At 56.7% G+C, this 18,495-nt stretch overlaps 1 protein-coding gene across 3 annotated transcripts in view; it reads left to right on the plus strand.

Annotated features, from left to right (window-relative positions):
* LOC118178120 (protein CEPU-1) overlaps positions 1 to 18,495 on the plus strand; it is a 331,509-nt gene that overhangs the window by 172,471 nt on the left and 140,543 nt on the right. The window contains exon 1 of one of the 3 annotated variants that reach the window (XM_035346382.1): positions 18,015 to 18,150. The exons of the other annotated variants lie outside the window; for them this stretch is intronic. The gene's annotated coding sequence lies outside the window, so the exon portion shown is untranslated. Of the gene's footprint in view, positions 1 to 18,014; positions 18,151 to 18,495 lie in introns of those variants that run through there. 3 annotated transcript variants of the gene reach the window in all.

The raw sequence follows: 18,495 nt of genomic DNA on the forward strand, positions 1-18,495 counted from the left end.
GGGCCAGCTGCTCGGGCAGAGGATGGCGATGGCCATCCCTGGGCAGCCAAACCCGCTGCGTGGATCCAGAGCCGAGGGCCGGTTTGAACTGCTCTCCCCTCTCCCCCTCCTACTCTTTTCCTCACTTCTCCCTTTCAATTCTCTCCCCGTCTGTTCATCCTTCTCCCCTTCTGTTCATCCCTCTCTGTTCTCGAGCCATCCTTCTTTTTTCTCCGTGAAAAAAAAGCTAAGGGAAGGAAGGAGGAGGAAGGAAGAGAAGCAGTCCGACTGGATGGGTTTTTCCAATAACCTTCCCTAAAACCTCAGCAGGTTACATTACGCTCTAATAGACTTTAAGCCAATCTGCCTAATGCCATTGCAAAGGTCAATTAAATTCACCCTAAAAAATTTACTCCTGGCTCATTATACATTTAGAAAATGAATTAGAAGCACAAGCTGCCCCAGAGGTTTCTGATATTTTGCTAATGAACATGTCTTCTAATGGAAGAAAGAGAAAGAAAAGCCCTGCCAAAAAAACCCTTTAAAGAAAAGGGTTTGCTGGTCCCCCTGGGGAGCGTGCCGTGGAGCTGAGCATCTCCTGGTAGAGGGGACGGGAGGTGCTGGGGCTCAGCGAGGTCACCCACACCCAGCAGAGGAATTCGTCAAAGCCGACTCTTGCCCAAGCGTTTGCTCAAAGCCTCGTCCTTGCGTCCGTGCCCGTCCCTGTTTGCAGGGTGCTGTGGGTGGCTTGGTTTCGCCTCCGAATCGTTCCCGTTGAGCCATCGATGCTGATTTCTTGCTCCACGACTTCCCAGGCTGGCTTTGCGTGCTGGCAGCCCACCCCCGGTGTAATTACACCCGTGGCATGCCGTGTCCACGGGGATTCGCCGGCAGAAAAGGAGGCAAAATTAATCAAGGGGATGATTAATTGCAAATTGCAACTCGGGTTTCTGTAAGTGACGAGGAGTTTTGAGGGATTTTTCAGGCTGAAGGTGCTCAACGCAAAATACCTGGGAGGAGCACGAGCCGTTCCTGCTTTGCTTTGGGTTTTCTTTTGGAGAGTGGCTTAGGGGGCAGTGCAAACCCTCTGTGCCTTTGAGCACCCGGCGTTGTTTGCTGCTTGCCAGGCTTCCATCCTCCTTGCCAACGTGTAGGTCCAGCCAGGTGCAGGACTGGATTCATGCAAACGTGCGCCCCAGCCCTTCGAGCACCCAGCTGTGGTGGTGTCAGAATATGCTCTCGGGAGTGCCCAGGCTGGTGTTAATTTGGGGCTGGTGTAAATATTGTGTTAATTTTGAATTGGGTTTGGAGTTTGGGATTTGATTTCCTCCCCCAGCAACGGAGCTTTGCTGCGGGGAGGAAGGGTGCCTCGCTGGCCCCGTTCGCATCGCCTCTCCCAGAGGTTTGCTGGATGGGGATGTAAGACACGAGGAACCAGAAAAGGTGCCTGGGAACGAAGCGAATCACTGCCGGTAACATCCTAAGCATAATTGTTGTCCCAATCGACACATCGCCATGGGAAGTGTAGACTTCAATGAGGCAGCGTTTCGGACCAAATGACCGCATCCCTCCCCTTTGTGAGGGAATTAAATGAACATCTAGATGAGCATCTTTCGGGAGCCTCCACTGATGTAGAGATGCCACCGCCGGTAAATACAGGCTGGGCTCATGTCACCAGGCTGTTGCCTAAGCAGCGGGTGCCAGGTGCAACCTGGTGGTCATCTGCGCTCCTCCCGTGGGGCACAATTCCCCTCCCGAAGCGGGTGGCTGAGTTTTATGGGGTGCTGGGCCCCATCGCCCTCCTCTTGGCTGCACGGGAAGCCTGGTGTGACTCCTGTCATCTGAAGCAGGCTGCCACTCCAGCCTGAGCTGCTGCCTTTATCCAAGAAGCTGCTGGGGGTTTTCCTGCGGAGATTTTTTTTTTTTTTAATTTTTATTTTTTTGGCACGGGGAGAGGCTTCAGGAAAACTGAGAGACCGGGCACAACTCCCTTCAGTTTGCCTTTAATTACATCTAGGGAAGAGGTGGTAATTACAACACACCCTTCTCTTGCAGAGATCCTCAGGTGAAATCAGGGCTGGGAAGCATGCATGCTAATCAGGAGAGCGTTTTTTTTTGCCAGGGTTGCTGTTGTTGGGGCTGGGCTGAGCGGTGCAGGGCAGGGACTGAGGCGCGGGCAGGACGGGGAGAGCTGCTCCCTGCCTCTTGCTCCGGGGATTAGGCAGGAGCTGGGCACGGCGGCGCGGTGCTCGCAGTGTCAATTATTAGCGTGGTTAGTAAATTACCTAGTAAATTGGCCCTTAAAATTTCCAACTGCGTGTCCTCTCTTGCACTCCAAGCCTGCAGCTGAGTTGTTTATGCTCTTTCAGCAGGGAAGATGGATCAGCTCTGAGCTGCCGGGCGTCTCGCAGAGAGGAAGCCGGAGCCGATGCCGCACGCTGCTGCATGCACGGACTCACTCACCTGCCCTCGTGTTGGCCAAAGTTAAAGCCCCAAGGGCCGTGGTGGGGAAGGGCGAGCCCCGGGAGCCTGTGATTCCTTGCCGTGGTTGTGTACGTGGGTTCCCAGCAGGTTTGCTGCTGTTTGTGAGCAGTTGGCCTGGTTCCCCCCGCCCCGTCCGCGCGTCTTCTTCTTGGCCAGGGCTGTGCCTGGTGTGACAAAGTGGCACGTGCACGGGGGGTGCACGTGTGAGCCTCGGCACCTCTACCCGTGGCCGAGCAAAGTGCTGAGATGAGCCTCGGGTGAGCCCAGCAAGGCCGACCCCCTGTGACGGGGCTTCTTGCTTTGCCCCCGCTAAGCTCATTTCAGGGCTGGGCTGGGCTGTGGCAGCAGGTCTGCCCCGCAGAGAAGCAGCACCCACGTGCTCTGGGGCTAAGGCCACTCAGGACCTACCCCCGGGGATCGGGAGGGCATTGAAATGAAGATTTGGTTCTGGGGGGGGGGGGGCTGATGCTTTGCCAGAGACCCTTCCTCCCTTCGGCGCTCCCCCTCTCCTCTCCTGCTGGCTGCGGTGTGCACGGCCCGTTTTCCATTACAAGGCAGATTTTCCCTTTGTGCATTGCCAGCTCCCCTTTTGCTTTCTCATGTGTGCTGTAAAGGTCAGCCCGTATCTGGAACATGCTTTAAATTTGCACAGAGAGCAGGGGGCAGGAAGAGAGGGGAGGGCACTGCCGCAGCAGCTCCAGCCCTGGCAGAAGACAGTTTGCTGCTTTCCCTGATGCTTCTAGGGGACCCAGGACCACACGCAGGTCCTTGGACCCACCTGGCACCCGAGGAAATAGCTCTTTTTTAGCAGAAATCCCCCAAAACATAGAGCCAGCATGCCATATAACCCCTCCGGCTGTCGCCAGCTGCCGTCCCTCCGCCCGTCCATCACCCTCGTCCTTCCTCCCTCCCTCCCCAGGGGGATGCTCACCTCCAGCACCCCGCTGCCGTCAGCAGGATGATGATCCCCCCTCCTCATCAACCCCCAACCCCTTTGTGCCGAGCCCGCATCCCCGCCGCGTCCTGCATCCCTTGTGCCCATCACAGGGGACACCTGCAGCAGGCTGGCTGGTCCCGCGCCGTGCCCCCTCCTGTCTCCGGATCCGGCCCTTGCCTCCCCCTGTCAGCCGCTGCGTCCTCTCCCCAGGACCTGATGCTGCTTCGTTTCTGTTTTAATTTTGCTGCGGTTTCGCGACAGCCACTGCTGGGTCAGGAGTTACAGAAAGGTTATTGGTGAGTGATGGGTATTGACATCCTTAGCAGTGCCCTGACCCCATCAGTCTCGCTCTGTTCTTCCTTTTCCTTACACTTGCCCTGCTTTTTTTTTTTTCTTTTTTTTCCGAAAGGCTGGTCTGCCACAGATTGGCCTTTCTCATGCATAAAGCTTACTTCATCAGATTTTTACCCAAAGCCACAGTGCGCACACTTGGCTGCAAAGCAGGGAGGGAAGCGCTGATTCCTCCTGGCTGAGTAGAGGCATTGAGAGAGGTTTTTAACCCCGTGATTATTTTTCTACCCCATAAACCTCAGGTGCTACTTTTTCCCTAGCTTTTTTTTCCCCCCGAATTCCCTTGATCTGCCCGTGCACCGCTCCCAAGAGCCACCTGCATCGCGTTGCCTATTCCTGGGGCTGCCCCAGGGACTCTGATGACCAGCTCCACCCTGCAGGGTGCACACCGGGGGCTCAGCATCACGTCCCCCAGCCTGGCTCCTGAGCTTTCCCCCTCTCCAAAGGACCCATCGACAAGGTGGGGACCTTGTGTGCATTGAGCGCGGCGGTTCAGGTGCAGCCTGTGATGCTCGGTAGCCTCAGTAGGAGTTTGGGACAGGGAGGCAGCATTTCCATCCAGGATTTGCAAAAGTTCCCCACTCGAGGCGAGGCGCAGCTCCGGCACGGTGGGGTCCCCAGCCCTACAGAGCCACGGTGCACCCCGTCAGCACGGACAGCCTCGGCGCGGGGGCTGCCGCGTGCTGCTGCCCGCATAAATACGGACCTGTCAGCCCATCATTGCCTTCATCTGGAAGGACATAAACCTCGGCGCAGGCTATTTGGAAATACGGCGAAGCTCATTTGAAGCGCCTCTTATCTCCCCGTTGAGAAGCTTCTGGGGCTCGGCACCACCGCGCGCTGCCGCCGCCCCTCCCCGCGATGCGGCGCTAAGCCGGCGTGGCGTTATCAGCTGCTCCGGCACTAAAACGCACCGCACGCCGACTTCAGGGCTTTTATTGTTGCATCCATAAAACCGGCTGGGAAAACTGCTGAAGCAGTAACCCTGCTCGGTTTTAAAGGCAGCTGCAAATCAGCCCCGCTCTCTGGCGCAGCGCTGAGCTGGTTTTTACGAGCTCTAATTAACCGGGATCTGCCCTGTGGTCTGCCTTCCACCCAGCCTATCCGAGGGGTGGGACCGAACCCAGGGTGCTGGGGTTGCGGGTCTGCACTCGGGGGCTTCGGTGTGAATGAGCTGTAACAGGGTCGGGGTTTGGGGGTCTGGATGGAACCAGGTGTGGCGGCGGCAGAGGGACGGTTGGAAACAGCCCGTGCCATGATGTTTAGTGACTGTAAGGCACGGGAAGGGGCAGTGACCTTGGGAATTACTCAGCTCGGAGTGAGCACCTCCAGGCTCCTGATGCTCCTGGGTGCCCCTGCCCATCAAACACCAGGGCACAGCATTATTTTTTTGGCAGCTGCCTTGAGCTCCTCGTCCCGGGAGGGGTATGGGCACGGGCTGTCCCTTTGCTTGCTTTCCCGCTGGGAATGGTCCAGGTTTGCCTCTCCTGACATTTCTTAGTGGCAGCAGGAGGGGCAGCAGGGTGCCTCCCTGCTTCCCTGTGCTCGGCAGGGCCAGGAAGGGAAGGGAAGGGAAAATTCCGGCTCCGAGGGAGGCACCACGGTGCTATGGGGTGGCGAGGCAGACGAGAGCTGCCTGCTGACACCCAGCAATTTCTTTGGAACCTGCGAGTCTTTTCAAGAAAGCAGTTTCTTTGACATTTTCTTTTGGCATTTGAAGGGGAAAAAGAGGTAGTATTTCCCACGTACGCTCGCCATTTCCGTCCCTGCCCCGAAGTGATTTAGATTTCTTGCTCAGCCTCGTCTTGCAAGCCGTAAACCATGCATGGAGGGAGGTGGGAGCGAGGAACGGTGCCTGCGAGGGAGCAGACGTGCGGGGCACGTGGGGCAGGCAGCACGTGGAGCTCATCGCTGGGTGCGCGCAGGCAGGAGCATCCGTGGCGGTGTCCGTAGGGATGCCAGGAGCTTTGCAGCCTGCTGGGCTGCCCGGTGAGAGGCAACTCTGTGCACCCAACACCGAGCTCCCACAGATGTGACATCCGCAAGCAACAGTGAAATATCATCAGCATCATGGCGAGGCTTAAATCTTTACCCAGTCTCCATTTTTCTTTCTTTAAACGCTTACAGAATAAATGGAATTTATAATCAGGAACCATAAAATCTCTGATTTATGGTTCATCTTGATGACAATATTTAATAACTCGTGTATATTTTATTACATCTTTTTAATGCCCTGTTGTGGAATTTTACTTAGGCATTTTGCCCTCTATATCAACCTGTCGCAGCACAGATGGGGCTGACTTTCTGCTTTGGGCTGCGGACGCAGCCAGGCTGGGCTCTGCCCAGGGCTGCCGTCAGTCCTTCCAAGCAGGCTCCGAAAGCAGACCTGGATGGCCAGACGTGGTCCGGCTTCTTCCAAAAGCCGCTCTCTGGATCGCAGAGCTGATGCTTTTCCCTGCCCAGGCAGCTCCCTTCCAGCATCCCCAGCCAAGTTCCAGCACAGGTGGGAAGAGAAATTCAGCCGTAGGTCCTCTCTTCTCTCCTCGGGGACTTTTTGCTTGGAAACCAGTGTCTATTTAGGTTATTGCTTCCCCAGCTCAAGTGCATTCTCCTCTGGAGAGCAATCCCTACCCTTTCTGGGACCATTAGAGTAAATTAGCTGATGCATCCTACCAGCCCGCAGCCTGCTGCACCCGAGGAACCCATCCTGCTCTCAGCGCCTGCATGCAGAGGGAGCTCATCAGTGCCGCAGCCACATTCTGGCTCTGTCAACCAGCAGCAGCTCCCTCCCTCCCTCCCTCCCAGCTGGCTTTTATAACCCTCCCCTGCGCTGCTGGAAATGGAGAGAGGGGGCAGCTGGGGACTGGAAGAGGACGGGGAGCGGATAGGAATGGATGTCCCGAGAGCTTGGAGGTCGATGGCTTTGGGGACCTGCAGCCTGTTTGGGCACCTGTACAGCCGGTGGTGACGTGGGAACAGGTCCCATTGCTCTCGGCGTGCTCTGGGCTGGCTGTAGCCAGGGGACACAGGCTCGGCACCATCTCGCCCTGGCAGGGGCTGGTGAGCCAGCCAGGAGCGTGCTGTTCCACCTATTTTCCTCCTGAGCACGGTCCAGTGGGTTGATTTTCTCCTCGAGATGCACGGTTCCCAGCCACAGCGGGAGGTGATGAGATGGGGTTGGGGTTAGGGGACAGAGGAAGAGCTGGGGGTCCCGTGAACACATTGGTAGGTACCCCGAGGAGGAGGAGAGGGTGGAAAGCAGCCAGGGAGGGAGGAGAAGGCAGCCTGGCCACACGCTGCATCATCCCAGCTCGGTGAGTTCCCCATCCCTGTGTTAACAGAGCACTGTGCTGCGTGCAGCAGGTGCAGGCTCCGTGTTTCTGGGTGCCGTGGCATCAGGCTCATCGCGTTTGGGCGCAGCACTGTTGGGTGCTTCATGTCAGGGCTCTAGGTGAGGACGGGGCTGTCCCACTTGAACCCTGAAGGCTTCTTTATTGATGATGGCCAGAAAATGTAAGCCTCGTTCATGACGTTATGACAGCTTTTTTTTTTTAACTCTCAGGGCTGGATGAAGTGTTTGTACTGGGAAATCAGCCACCTCCAAAGGGGCTTTTGTTTCCTTGCAAAGCATTTGCAGAGTTTCCGTCTGTGCATTTCAGCTCCTCTGGTAGGAGGCAGGAATCATCCTGGGAATTGTCTTCCCCTTGGTGATTCAGCTGTCTGCTTCTGCTCCTGCCTTGCTCTGCTAGGAAATGGAAATGGCAGGGGTGAGAACGGCTCCGAAGAGCTGCCGCCGAGAGAGCACCCCCTGCCCTGCCAGGGTGGCTTCGGGCTGGGTGCTGCTGGTCGGCCCTAAATAAAAACATGCCCTAAAGCAGCTGAGGGGCCACGGTCTCAGATCACAGCATTTTGGAAGAATTTTTTTGCCAGCCCTGGCTGTAAAACCATCACCCTGCCCTTCCCTCCCCTCCCGCGTGTGCTGTTTCTGTGCTGATCGTGAGCCGTCGGTGCGGAGCATACAGCAGAGCCCTGCTGCTGCCCGGGAGGAGCGGGATGACTCCTGCACAGATCTGAGCAAAAAAAATATCGTTGGCAGGGTAAAACTCCTTTCCTGACAGTTTAGAGAGGAGCCGGGGAGGTGACTTGATGGGCACTGCGATGCCGGCTGCCTGGGTCTGACTCTAAATTAAAGTCTAGCAAAGGAGAGGCCTCCTGAGGAGGTGGGAAGTGATCGCAGCCTATAAATACCTTCCAGGAGAGGTTGGAAATGAAGAAAGGGAATTATTCATGGTCTCGGAAGGTGGTAGGACAAGGAGAGATGGCCGGGGGCTGAGGAAGGGAGAGATTTTCTGCCTGGCCATTAAGAAAGTTCCCTGCCGCCGAGTGATGGGCAGCAGGAGACTCCCCGGGGAGGGCGCCCCGGCGCCGCCGGCAGCGCGGAGGACGAGGCATCGATGGGGGAGACGAAGGGAGAGATCTTTAGAAAATGCACGAGGTCAACCTGCTGACCCAAGCCGGCTCTCTCCTGGCCCCACGGCCCGCCCGGTGCCATGATAAATTCCACTTATGCTGCTTTACTGCGGGCACTTGATAGCTCAACTTAATGGCTAGGAAGCCTCTTCACTTGGCTGCCCCCCTGCAGACGAGGATGCTGTCTGTGATCCGGGGGCTCAAGCAACAATTCTCCGCCCGCGTGGCGACGCTGCCTTTTTTCTTAGCTTCCCTCTCAGAGCCCGGACGCTGGAGGTCCTGGCTCCTCTTTAGCACCGCTTCGCTTCCCGACCTCGCTCCGGCCCCGTCCATGTGTGGATCTGCAGAAGCTGCCTTCAGGAGCGCATCCTCAGCGCGTGTTTGTGCCGTGAGCGCGTGGGGCTGGTAGCACCGGGCTGTCTGCTGCTAAAGCTGAGATCAGTGGGAGGCACGGGGCTGAGGATGCTGCTGGCAGCAGATGTGCTAGCAGCCCCCCCTTTTTTTTTTTTTACTGCGGGTCTCGCAGGTCTCATCAGTGCCGATGTTTTTCCGTAATGCTCCTGGAGTCGTGTGATTGCGCAGGAATCTTGGCTTTCATTTAGGAGCAGCTTTGACATGTCACAGTTGCAGGGGGGAAAAAAAAAAAAACAACACAGAGATACAGCAGGAACGTGTAGGCTAATAAAGCCAGCCCGTTTTTATTACAACTGTTTTTATTTAAGGTCTCAACATGAAGGTTGGGGGGTCTGACGTGGGGTGATGGAGCCGTGGGGTGCGTTAGGGGTGTGGGGCTGCAGTGGCCAAGGGCAGTGCTGTGCTGCGGTGCTGGGAATCAGCAGGGCTGCTCTGAGTGCTTATCCCTGGAGGGAACATACCGGGTGGGACGCTTTGATTTAAGGAAATGAGCAGCAGGCGAGGGAAGGATGGCATTTGAAGCAGTGCTGAGGTCGGCTGGCTGTGTCCCCACGCTGGTGGGGCTGCACGGGCAGCCTAGGGATGAGTGGGTGCTGGCCGCATCCTGCGGAGCCAGCCCTGGGGAGCCTCCTGTGAGCAGCGTGGAAATGCCCCAGGAATCCGTGTCGCTTTTCAGAGGCTGTTAAAGAGAATTGTTAGCAGGCCACAGCACAGCGCAGGAGCTGTCGCTGTCGGCTGCTTTTTGTTAATCTGATCTGAAGGGACCCCTTGCAATCCGGAGCGCTGCCTTTCTCTTTCTGCGGAGGCAAATTGCGACAGGCAAGCGCCCGGCGCTTTGCTGGGGTTTGAGGTCCAAATGAGAGGCCAGCACCCACGAATTTCCCCGCCTGACCTCCACATTTCCACCCAGGCAGTGGTAGAGTGCCCATGTGGTGGCTCCCCACGCATGCTCTTGCACCTGCATCCTTTTATTTTGTCCCCTTTGCCAATTCCTGAAAGCACATCGGCGCGTGGCGAGTCAGGATGGAGAAAGCCATCTCTCCACTCCTGGCTAGGCATTTTCCATCAAAGCACATTTCCCATCAAAAAGAGCCTTCGTTGCAAAAACCACGCGGTTTCCTGGGACCATTTCAGTTTTTCCAGAGCAATTTATTTTCCACGGGGAAAATCTAATAGCAGGCTGATGGCAGGAGCGTGCAGCTGGGCAGACCTGCAGGCAACGACCCCTGCAGCTTGTGGCCTCGTGTCCCACCTAAAGGGAATGTGGGAAACCCAGGGGACTTTTCCAGGAGCCAGGAGCCAGCTGAAATGTCCTTCTAGGTTCAGATGTAACGGCACTTCCAAGGGGGAGGGAATCTATTCTGTGGAAATTTGGCTTTTTGGGAATTTCATACTGAGATGGGGAAGTTAGGGGAATTTTTTTCATTAAAAGCATTCACACACACACAGATATTTGAGTTTCAGTGGATTTCCATTTTCTAGTCAGCTCTCTGTGTGATGCCGTTTCTGCAGCAGTGTATGACTTTTTTTTCCCCTCAGGAAATTTTCTAATATCAATTTAATTTTGACTCTCACAACTGCATCTATTCCGCGGGGAACATACTCTATGGCCTCGCCAAGAAAGTGTTTCCTCTTAGCCGCGAGTTCATTTTCCAGTTTAAAAACATCATCCAGTCATTTCTAATGAAAGATATAATCAACTTTCAGGCTTCATGGCTTAGCCGAGCCCCTAATGGAGATGGGGGAACCATTCCTGCAGTAGCTCAGCCCATATTTCCCACAGCAGGCGTGCTCACACCTGGCAAAGGAGCCCTGGGTGAGATTGCATCCAGAGAGCCTGGTGCCCGTGCGGGGGCTGTGGGCCCGCGTGGGTGCAATCCAGGAGTTTTTCCCTGATTTTCTGGTCTCCCAGCCCACAGGATTTGCCCTCCTGCAGCCCCAAGCAGAGGGTTTGGGGCATCGCTGCACTCCTGCCCCACTCCCAAAGCCTTTGGGGCAGCTGGGAACCTGGTGCTCTGCTTTGCTGGGGCTGCACGACTTCTGCAGGCAGTGATTTGGCCAAGCTTTATTCTTCCTGTGGAATCCATGAGAAGGAAGAAAAACCCTGAAAGCCCCACTTGTGTCCCACCTGACTGTATTTCCATGGCCACGTATCTGCTCTGCGTAAATGCTGCTGGAGCGCGGGGGGGGAACAGTCTCTGGTTGCGTTAAGGCGCTGTGCAGCAGAACGGGCTCGGCTTGTTGGGAGACCTCGCTGAATTACGCCAAGGATACCGCACCGCACATCCCCTCGGTGCCCAAATCTTCCCGTCACCGCCTGGGGAGCAAGCGGGAACAGAAATGCAAATAGCACCAGGTGAGGGAGATCAGGTGGCGATTCCAGCCGGGGACCTGGTGCCGCATCAGGTGTGCCTGCCCGGCTGGGGCTGCGCTGCGGATGTGAGCCGGGGTGGTTTTAAATGAGCACTGGAGGTCCAGACGTGACCTGAGAGCTGGTGGGAGTTAATCATCGGGATATTTACCCAGCCTCGCGGCTCCCAGCCCACCCATCGCAGCGTCCAAGGGAGCGGTACGGCCAGAAAAATGTCTCAGGGACCTCAGTGAGCTCTGATTTTAGGAAGCGAGAAAGACACAAAAGCTCCGAACCCTCCTCCCCCGCCAAAAGAGCTGGATGAGATAAGAGGAGTTTCTAATTTAAACATTTGGGTACAAATTACCTCACAATCCAGAGAGGCATCTTGAACCAGCACTCAAGTTTTTCACTCAGAAAATATCGAGGTGTCTCAATCTGACACTCTCACAACTTGCCTATAAAGCTCCTGAAGTGAAAAATTAACGCGAAGCAACCTTTTTCTCTGCCTTGCGGAAGCAGATTGGCTTTTGATGAATGCTTGTGCCTCCTCGCTACGTCCCAGGCGGCCGAGCCCTTGCGGGGTCTGGCTCCGTGGAGGGTTGGCATCCCCTTGGTTGGTCTCGGCACGAGCCGTAAGGGTCCGGACCTGCGGCCTGGACTCCTCTACCTGCAGCATTCCCACTCCCAGCTCCTCTCCTCGCCAGTCCGGGTCTGTCCTTCCCCCTGCCGGCAGTCGGATGCCTTTTCTGCTGCCTTTTATCCCCCTGCATCTAGCTGATAGGATTAGGCACAAAATGGAGGGTTGTAGTGTATAATAGTGGGGCTGTAATTACCTTACAAATGGAGTGTAATTACACCGTGGTAATGCTTTTGAATAACCTCATCACCACCCGCCAGGCCTTACAGCTGGAATTTCTCTGCTTTTCGGCGTTCAGGTTACCGACCCCTCCACAACCGTGTCTTTGGCTCGCTGGCCACCACGTCCGTGTGGTTTCAGCATTCAGTGGCACCGCTGATATCGCGCTTACACTCTAATTAACGTGCCGCCGTGGAGCTGGCCTTCAAGTTATACGTGTGTGGTGGAAATTACAGGTGTGGGAACGGCAGCTGCTGTGTAATCATCCCGTAATTGCACCCGTCGTGCTGCTAAGTGCATTACCCAGCTCCAGTTTGGGTGCAACTTCGCGTGGGTCTCTTGGCATCGGTGGGGGAAGACGTGGAGTGAGGGCTGCAGGAGCTCCTCACTGCTGGAGGCCAAGGACCTGTCTTTTGCTCTCATCAGTGGGATTTTTCCATTTTTATCGCCAAAACCGCGCCATGGTGAATTCATGGTGCCGTTCTGCAAAGCCACCTCTTTTCCCCTGGGTGCTTATCCGCAGGTGACAACGCTGCTGTCCCCCTGGTAAGAGGGATCCTGCTCAGCAAACCCTGGGCTTGCCAAGTGACCTGAAGCTAATCGCCAGCTCCGTCACACGCCTCGCTCTCCCCGTGCCCCGTTACAACAAGCAAAGCTGTTTTCCTGCCTTTGGAGCCGGTGGAGACACACAGATGACGAGCGCTGTAACATAATGCATTTTTATTATTATTAAGCTCCCAGTGACTCTTTCCCTGTCAGCATAATCGGGCTAATGAAATGTACCTACTGCTCACGGGAGCTGGGAGGACAATTTGGGCCGGTTCTCCGCAGCATTTGGAGCGCTGCTGGTTATTTATTCCGGCCGTGCTCCACTCGGCGCTGCGCTCGTGGAGCCCGTCTCCCCCCGGCGGGGGCAGGATGCGGCCCCCGACGCTGCGCCGGTGCCAGGCATCCATCCTGCCACCGCCGGCGCTGCCAGCTGGCCTCGGCGCCAACTCCGCTCCAGGACAGTGGGCCAGGGTCCTCCCCGGTGCACCATCATTGGCTTTAACGAGGCTCCACCAGGGAAGGATTTGGCCCGCTCCGTTGGCAAGCTGCGTGCTGATGCCAGCTGGAAGGCACCGCGGGTGCCGGAGAGGGGTCTGACGGCCCTGCTCGGCGTGGGACGGGGGGTCCCCGAGTCTCGGCTGGCCTCGGGGCACCAGCAGGCACCGACCGGGTGAGAAGAACAACGTGGTCCTTGTCGGGCTTCCCCCCATCTTGCAGTCTGCCGGGCTTTGCCTCCCTGCCCTCTCCCCCTGCTGCCTGGAGGCGTGGAGGGAGAAAAGCCACGTGGCGAGGGGAAAAGTGGGCGGCATGGGGGGAAAATGGGCAGCGGAGGGGAAAAATCGTCAGCGGATCCTTAGATGCCATGAGGGCTGATTCGAAGCTGAAGAGCTGCTGTGATGGGGCCCTCTGGATCCGACCCAATTTGCACATTACGTGCCTGTAATTTCTGATTTCAGGCACCGGGGATGTGTGCTGACAAGTTGCCCCGTGGCAAAGTTACCCGCTGACATCAGGGGGCTCCCCAAAACACCTCATCTTGTTTTACATGGCATTTACATTTGGTTTGTAGCCTGGGTGCCCTCAGGACCACCCAGAGCCCCCCCCCAGCACCGTGAGGAATACCTGCGTACCACAGCATCCCCACGCAGGGTGATTTGGGGTCCAAGTGCCCGGAGATGGCAGCTTCCCGGGGTGGTAACGCCGCTGCCGTGCTGGAAGCAGAGGAAAAGTGTGTGTGCTGGCAGATCTGGGGCAGGATTTAAGGGCTGTCTGAAGCGAGGACACATCCAGGACTGCAGCCCTTGGCTTTCATCCTCCTACCCGTAGGCATCTGGGAGCCCTTCTCCTCTAAAGCTGCTCTCCCATTTTAATATTCCCTGCGGTGCTTTAGAGCTCGCTCCCGGCTATGTTTTGGGGAGGTATATTTATAATTCAGTCGAAATGCAACAAAACTGTGGCATTTCACGGGCAGTGGGGGATGGAATGAGGTGGTGGGGTGCAGGTACAGGGGGACGTGTTGGGACGTGGGTTTCATCCCCCACGGAGCTGTCACCCTGCTGCTGTCGCTGGCCCCTTTGCACCCACGCCGGCACCTCGGGGGTGAGCTGAGGACAGGGGCACGAGGAGCAGCGGGGTTGGGAGAGAACAGGGATGTGCCACAGCACAAACACTCGGGAGCCGATAACTTGCGGGGAAGGCTGTGCCAGGAGGGGGAAAAAAAAAAGAAAAAAAACCTGTAAATTCGCTTTGTTTTGACATTCCTCCTCGGGTGGTGTATGTGCTAATGCGTACGATGTGGCGCTATCGGAACCAAGTATTCCGATGGCTCCTAACAGTTTGTGCTTCGCCAGCTATTTGGAAATGTTGATGCCGAAACAGAAGCGTGGCACTGGGCGTTTGCTCCTCCCGGGGGAGGCAAAGTGCCCCCTTGTCTGCCTCCCAGCCCGGCTCTCCCCTCCGTGCCTGCGTGCCTCGGCTGACACCGAGCCGAGGCTCTTAGGCCTCCCTTCCCAGCGAAATGAGCAGCAAATCAATGCAGGCCTAATAAAAGATGATTGGAAATTGCTAATAGGAGCGTGGGAGGGCAGCCCTGCCTCCCGGAGCCAAGATGAGTATGGATTTTCTCGTGCCAGGGACTGTAAACACTTCTCCAGCTCCCCAGGGAGCCCCGGATGCTCACCCTCTCCCTGTGCCCTCATCGTTCTGCGTCCACAGAGGGAGCCCAGTAATGGCAATTAGCTGGATTAATTAGCCAGCTCCTTTCTGAGGCTGCTTGCTGTCTGCAGGTGGCTCAGTTGGTCTGGGACGGGTGGCGTGGAGGGGGCAAAGCCTGCAAGATCTGCTCTGCTCCTCGCCAGCATTCAGCCCCCATCCTACACATGTGGCCAGGAGGGGCTGGGGGTGAATTAAATGGGGGCAGAGGCTGGGAGGCTTCAACCTCTGCTCCCGATGGCTGCTCACACCTCCTGGACTCGGACCTCCACTGCTCCTCTGCCATCTGCAGCTCCGTGCCAGCTCCGTGCCAGCTCCCCGCAGCCCCCCGATCCCGATAACCCCGCTCCTCTGCTCCGTGCTCTGCCCTTCGTTCTGCCGGGGCAGGGGGGGTGATGGATGAGATCCGAGGCGTTTGATTCATAGGAGCTGTGTTCACCTTGCAGAACGGGCTGTCACAGCAATAATAAACCTCCTTGGTTTAATGCCCGGAGAGGCCGTCGGACGGGCAGAGGGACCGGCGTAGATCCTCTTCGCCGTGGTTCCAAGGAAAGAGGTGCTTTGGAGAAAGACTGATTGCGAGCCGCGGGACAGCTGCACAGCCCGTAAATAACACTTGGAGCCGCGTCTGGGGGCTGCAGTGGGAGCAGGGCCCCCTCACCCTCCGCGTGGTGCCGATGCTCTGCAAGGGACAAATGCCGACCCGTGGTCTCTGAGGTCTCAGGGGATGCTGCAAGGAGCAGGGGGTTGGCAGGGAGTGGTGGAGCCACCTGTCCCTTGTCACCCGGGGGGGAAAGGTGGCACGGTCCTGGGTGCTAAGGCATGCCAGCTATCAGGCCTGTGCTGGCTGCAGCTCAGCACCAGGAGATGCATCCAGGAGATGCAGAACCCTACAGGGTGCCATGTGGTATGTATCGTCCATCGCGTGGTCCCTCACGTCGCACCGCAGCCCTTCCTTGGGCCTAAGGCAGCTTTCGGGACGCATTTTATTTGGAGGAAGGTGTCTGTGTGCTCAGGACGCGGAGCTGCCTCTTGCTTTGAGGTGCGATGCCCAAAGCCCCGGCAGCACCTCTGCGCCTGGCAGCATCCTGCTCACGCGCACAGCGCCACGGCAAAAAGTGTTAACGGGGGGGGGAAGAAGTTAACCACATTTATTTAACTGCAAAAAAAAAAGGTTGTTTTTATATCCCTTTATTGGAATATAAAGACAGCTTTTATAACCTTTTAAAGGGACATAAAAGCAGCTTGGAGACTGGAAAGCTCACACCAATTTAAAACAGACGGAGTGGGAAAGGAGGAGGGCAAAGATCTGCAGCGTCCTGGGGTCAGGAGTGACCGGCGTGGGGATGCTGCTCAGGATGGGCTCAGCTCCAAGCCGGCTGCAGCCTGGCAGGCTCTGGGCAGGTCTGGAGCCTTGCTGCCGTTCGCAGCCCCGTCTCTGGGCTTTGCCGTACGTTCCTCCTCTCGGCAGCTGCAGAGCCGGTGTCTCAGACCTCTGTAGGGAGGGGAGGGTGTCACACGTAATGAGCTAACCCCTTATTGCATCTTCTTCCCCAGCCCGCTGTGAATAAATCCTGCTTTGCCTTTGTTCCTCCTGGAACGAGCCAGGAGAGGGTTGGTAAAGGTTTGAGGCTGGAGCAACTCCTCTGCAGACCGCGTGTAAGCTCGAACCCAGGACCCTATTTCTACAAGGCAGCAAAGGCTGCAGCAATGAGGATGTACTGGGGATGTGTTCGTGGAGCTCTGGGGAAGGCGAGATGACAGCGAGGACCAGGAGGGACCCGGGCAGCCAGCGTGGGACCTCCTGGAAGCAGGGACCGGCAGGCCTGTGGCTGGCACCTGCTGTCATCGAGCTGCCCCGAGCTTGTGGGGTCAGCGCAGGATGTGAGCTACAAGGGAGCCGGGTCCTCTCCACCTGCCGGGGCAGCCGTGCCTTCGTCCCTTCCGTGTTCACGCAGCGGGCGGGCTGCTGCGACATTCAAAGCAGAGAGTGACCTTTCCACCGGCCTCCAGAGGAGGGGAGAGCCGAGCCCCTGCCTGCAGCAAGGCAGGCGTTGAATATGGATAGGTCGTGGCTCTCCGTCCCCCAAATAGCAGGCTTCCAGAGGCAATGCAGGATGGCCACGAAGGGGATGGCAGCAGCAGCAGCTGCTTCTGGTTTTCCTTCGCGGGGAGGGAGGTGGTGCTGAGAGCACCCCGCATTGTCTGCACATATTTTTCATCATTATGGGCAGAAATGCCAGAGCGGTGACAGATATTAATGCAGTCCGCTCCGGGAGAAAATCTTCTTTCCATCAGGCTCAACGTGCAGCGAGAGGGCAGTGCCATTTGCAGCCCTAGGGAGGATGTGTGGGAAAGGTGACGCGTTTTTTTACCCGGGAAGTTTTATTCTAAGACGGAGCTCGGGTTGGAGCAAGGGCACCTGGAAGCGTCGCGCCTCGGGCCGCAGGACTGCTCCGTTCCCGTGCCGGGGACCCAACCAAAAGTGAATTTACAGCAGTGCTGGGAAATAATTGGGATTTGGTGCAACACAAATTGCCCTCCCAGAGCCCCCCATGAGACGTTAGTGGCTGCACGGGGGGGTCACTGTCCCCTGCATGGCAGTTTTGGTGGCCCGGGGGTCCCAGCCCGCCCCGGCACGCAGCGACGCCGCGGTGCAGGCTCCCAGCCGCGAGGTTTGCCGAGTTATTCTACACAGGGCTGCACTTCTTGCACCCCTCAGCCTCCTTTTATTTGCTTATCCCACTAAATATTCATCAGTAACATTTAAGACAAAGGAAAGAGATAATTACAAGGGGAGAGTTTTTTTGCAGTATTAAAGGTTAACAGAATTCTTGGCATTTGTGCCTTGTCGATCTCCATGTAATTATGCTCATTTCCCAGAATTCAGAGGCGACTGTGCCTGTTAACGCTCAAAGATGGTACCCCGGGAATTAAATTTATGAGATCATTTCTCAAAATCTTCAGATTCAGACCAAGCATCTTGCTTAATGGCATGACTATTATTAATATTATTCTTGGATGCGCAGCGCCGCGAGGGTCAGAGGACCAGTGGCACAACTAGAATTGATGCACGCAGGCAGCGGCGTGCCCGGCTTTTGTTCCCGAGGAGCGAGCAATTTGGCAATCTCGGCGCCTTGTGAAACGAGACTTTGTCACTCTGGGTTGGCAGGAGCCGGGTCCTGCAAAGGTGCGGGCTGTCAGGTTTGAGGCACAGCAGAAGCAGCCCCTTTTAGAGGGAGTCGGGAAGGGATCGCTTGTGTCTCAGCATCCTTGTTTTATTTTTTCATGGTGTCTGATCTGAATCAAAACCCAGCTGCAGGTAAAAGGCAAATCAGGGGCTCCAGGAGGGTTTGATTTGCAGAGATGCCCAACACCTGGCAGGGGGCTGGGCTTGCAATGAGGGCTGCTGAGCGCTCGGTGCTTTGCCAGGAGGGGCTCTGCTGTTAGTGGCTGCTCTTTGGAAAAGCCTTGGCCTAAATCATGAAATCTACTCAGCTCCTGGTGCCTGCTCGCCCTGGTTTGTGCGCACCGAGTGGCTTCCTGGTAGGAAAGGGCTGGTGAGAGTCAGTTTGGCTGGGAAAATGAGGAGGGGAGGTGGAAAGGGTGGGTTAAGATTTCCCCTCCTGGTCCCCCCAGGGGTTAGGTGGCACCCAGCGGGGCTGGGGGATGCTCGGCTCCCTGCTTCTTGTTTGTCCCTGCTGCCACCTCTCCCAGCTGCCCCCCCCCCCCGGGTGCCTGGGCTCTGGTCCCCCTAACCCCGAGCTCACGGACGGCTCTGGGCTGCAGGAGAGGCTCATGGGGAGGCCAGGGGAGGAGGAAGGTGGAGGTCTGCAAAGTGCCTGGCTCCCCACAGCCTCCTCTGCTGAGATACTCTGGTGTTTAATGAGA

Source organism: Oxyura jamaicensis, chromosome 24 (assembly GCF_011077185.1).
Source record: "Oxyura jamaicensis isolate SHBP4307 breed ruddy duck chromosome 24, BPBGC_Ojam_1.0, whole genome shotgun sequence".
In the NCBI taxonomy this organism is placed as follows: domain Eukaryota; kingdom Metazoa; phylum Chordata; class Aves; order Anseriformes; family Anatidae; genus Oxyura; species Oxyura jamaicensis.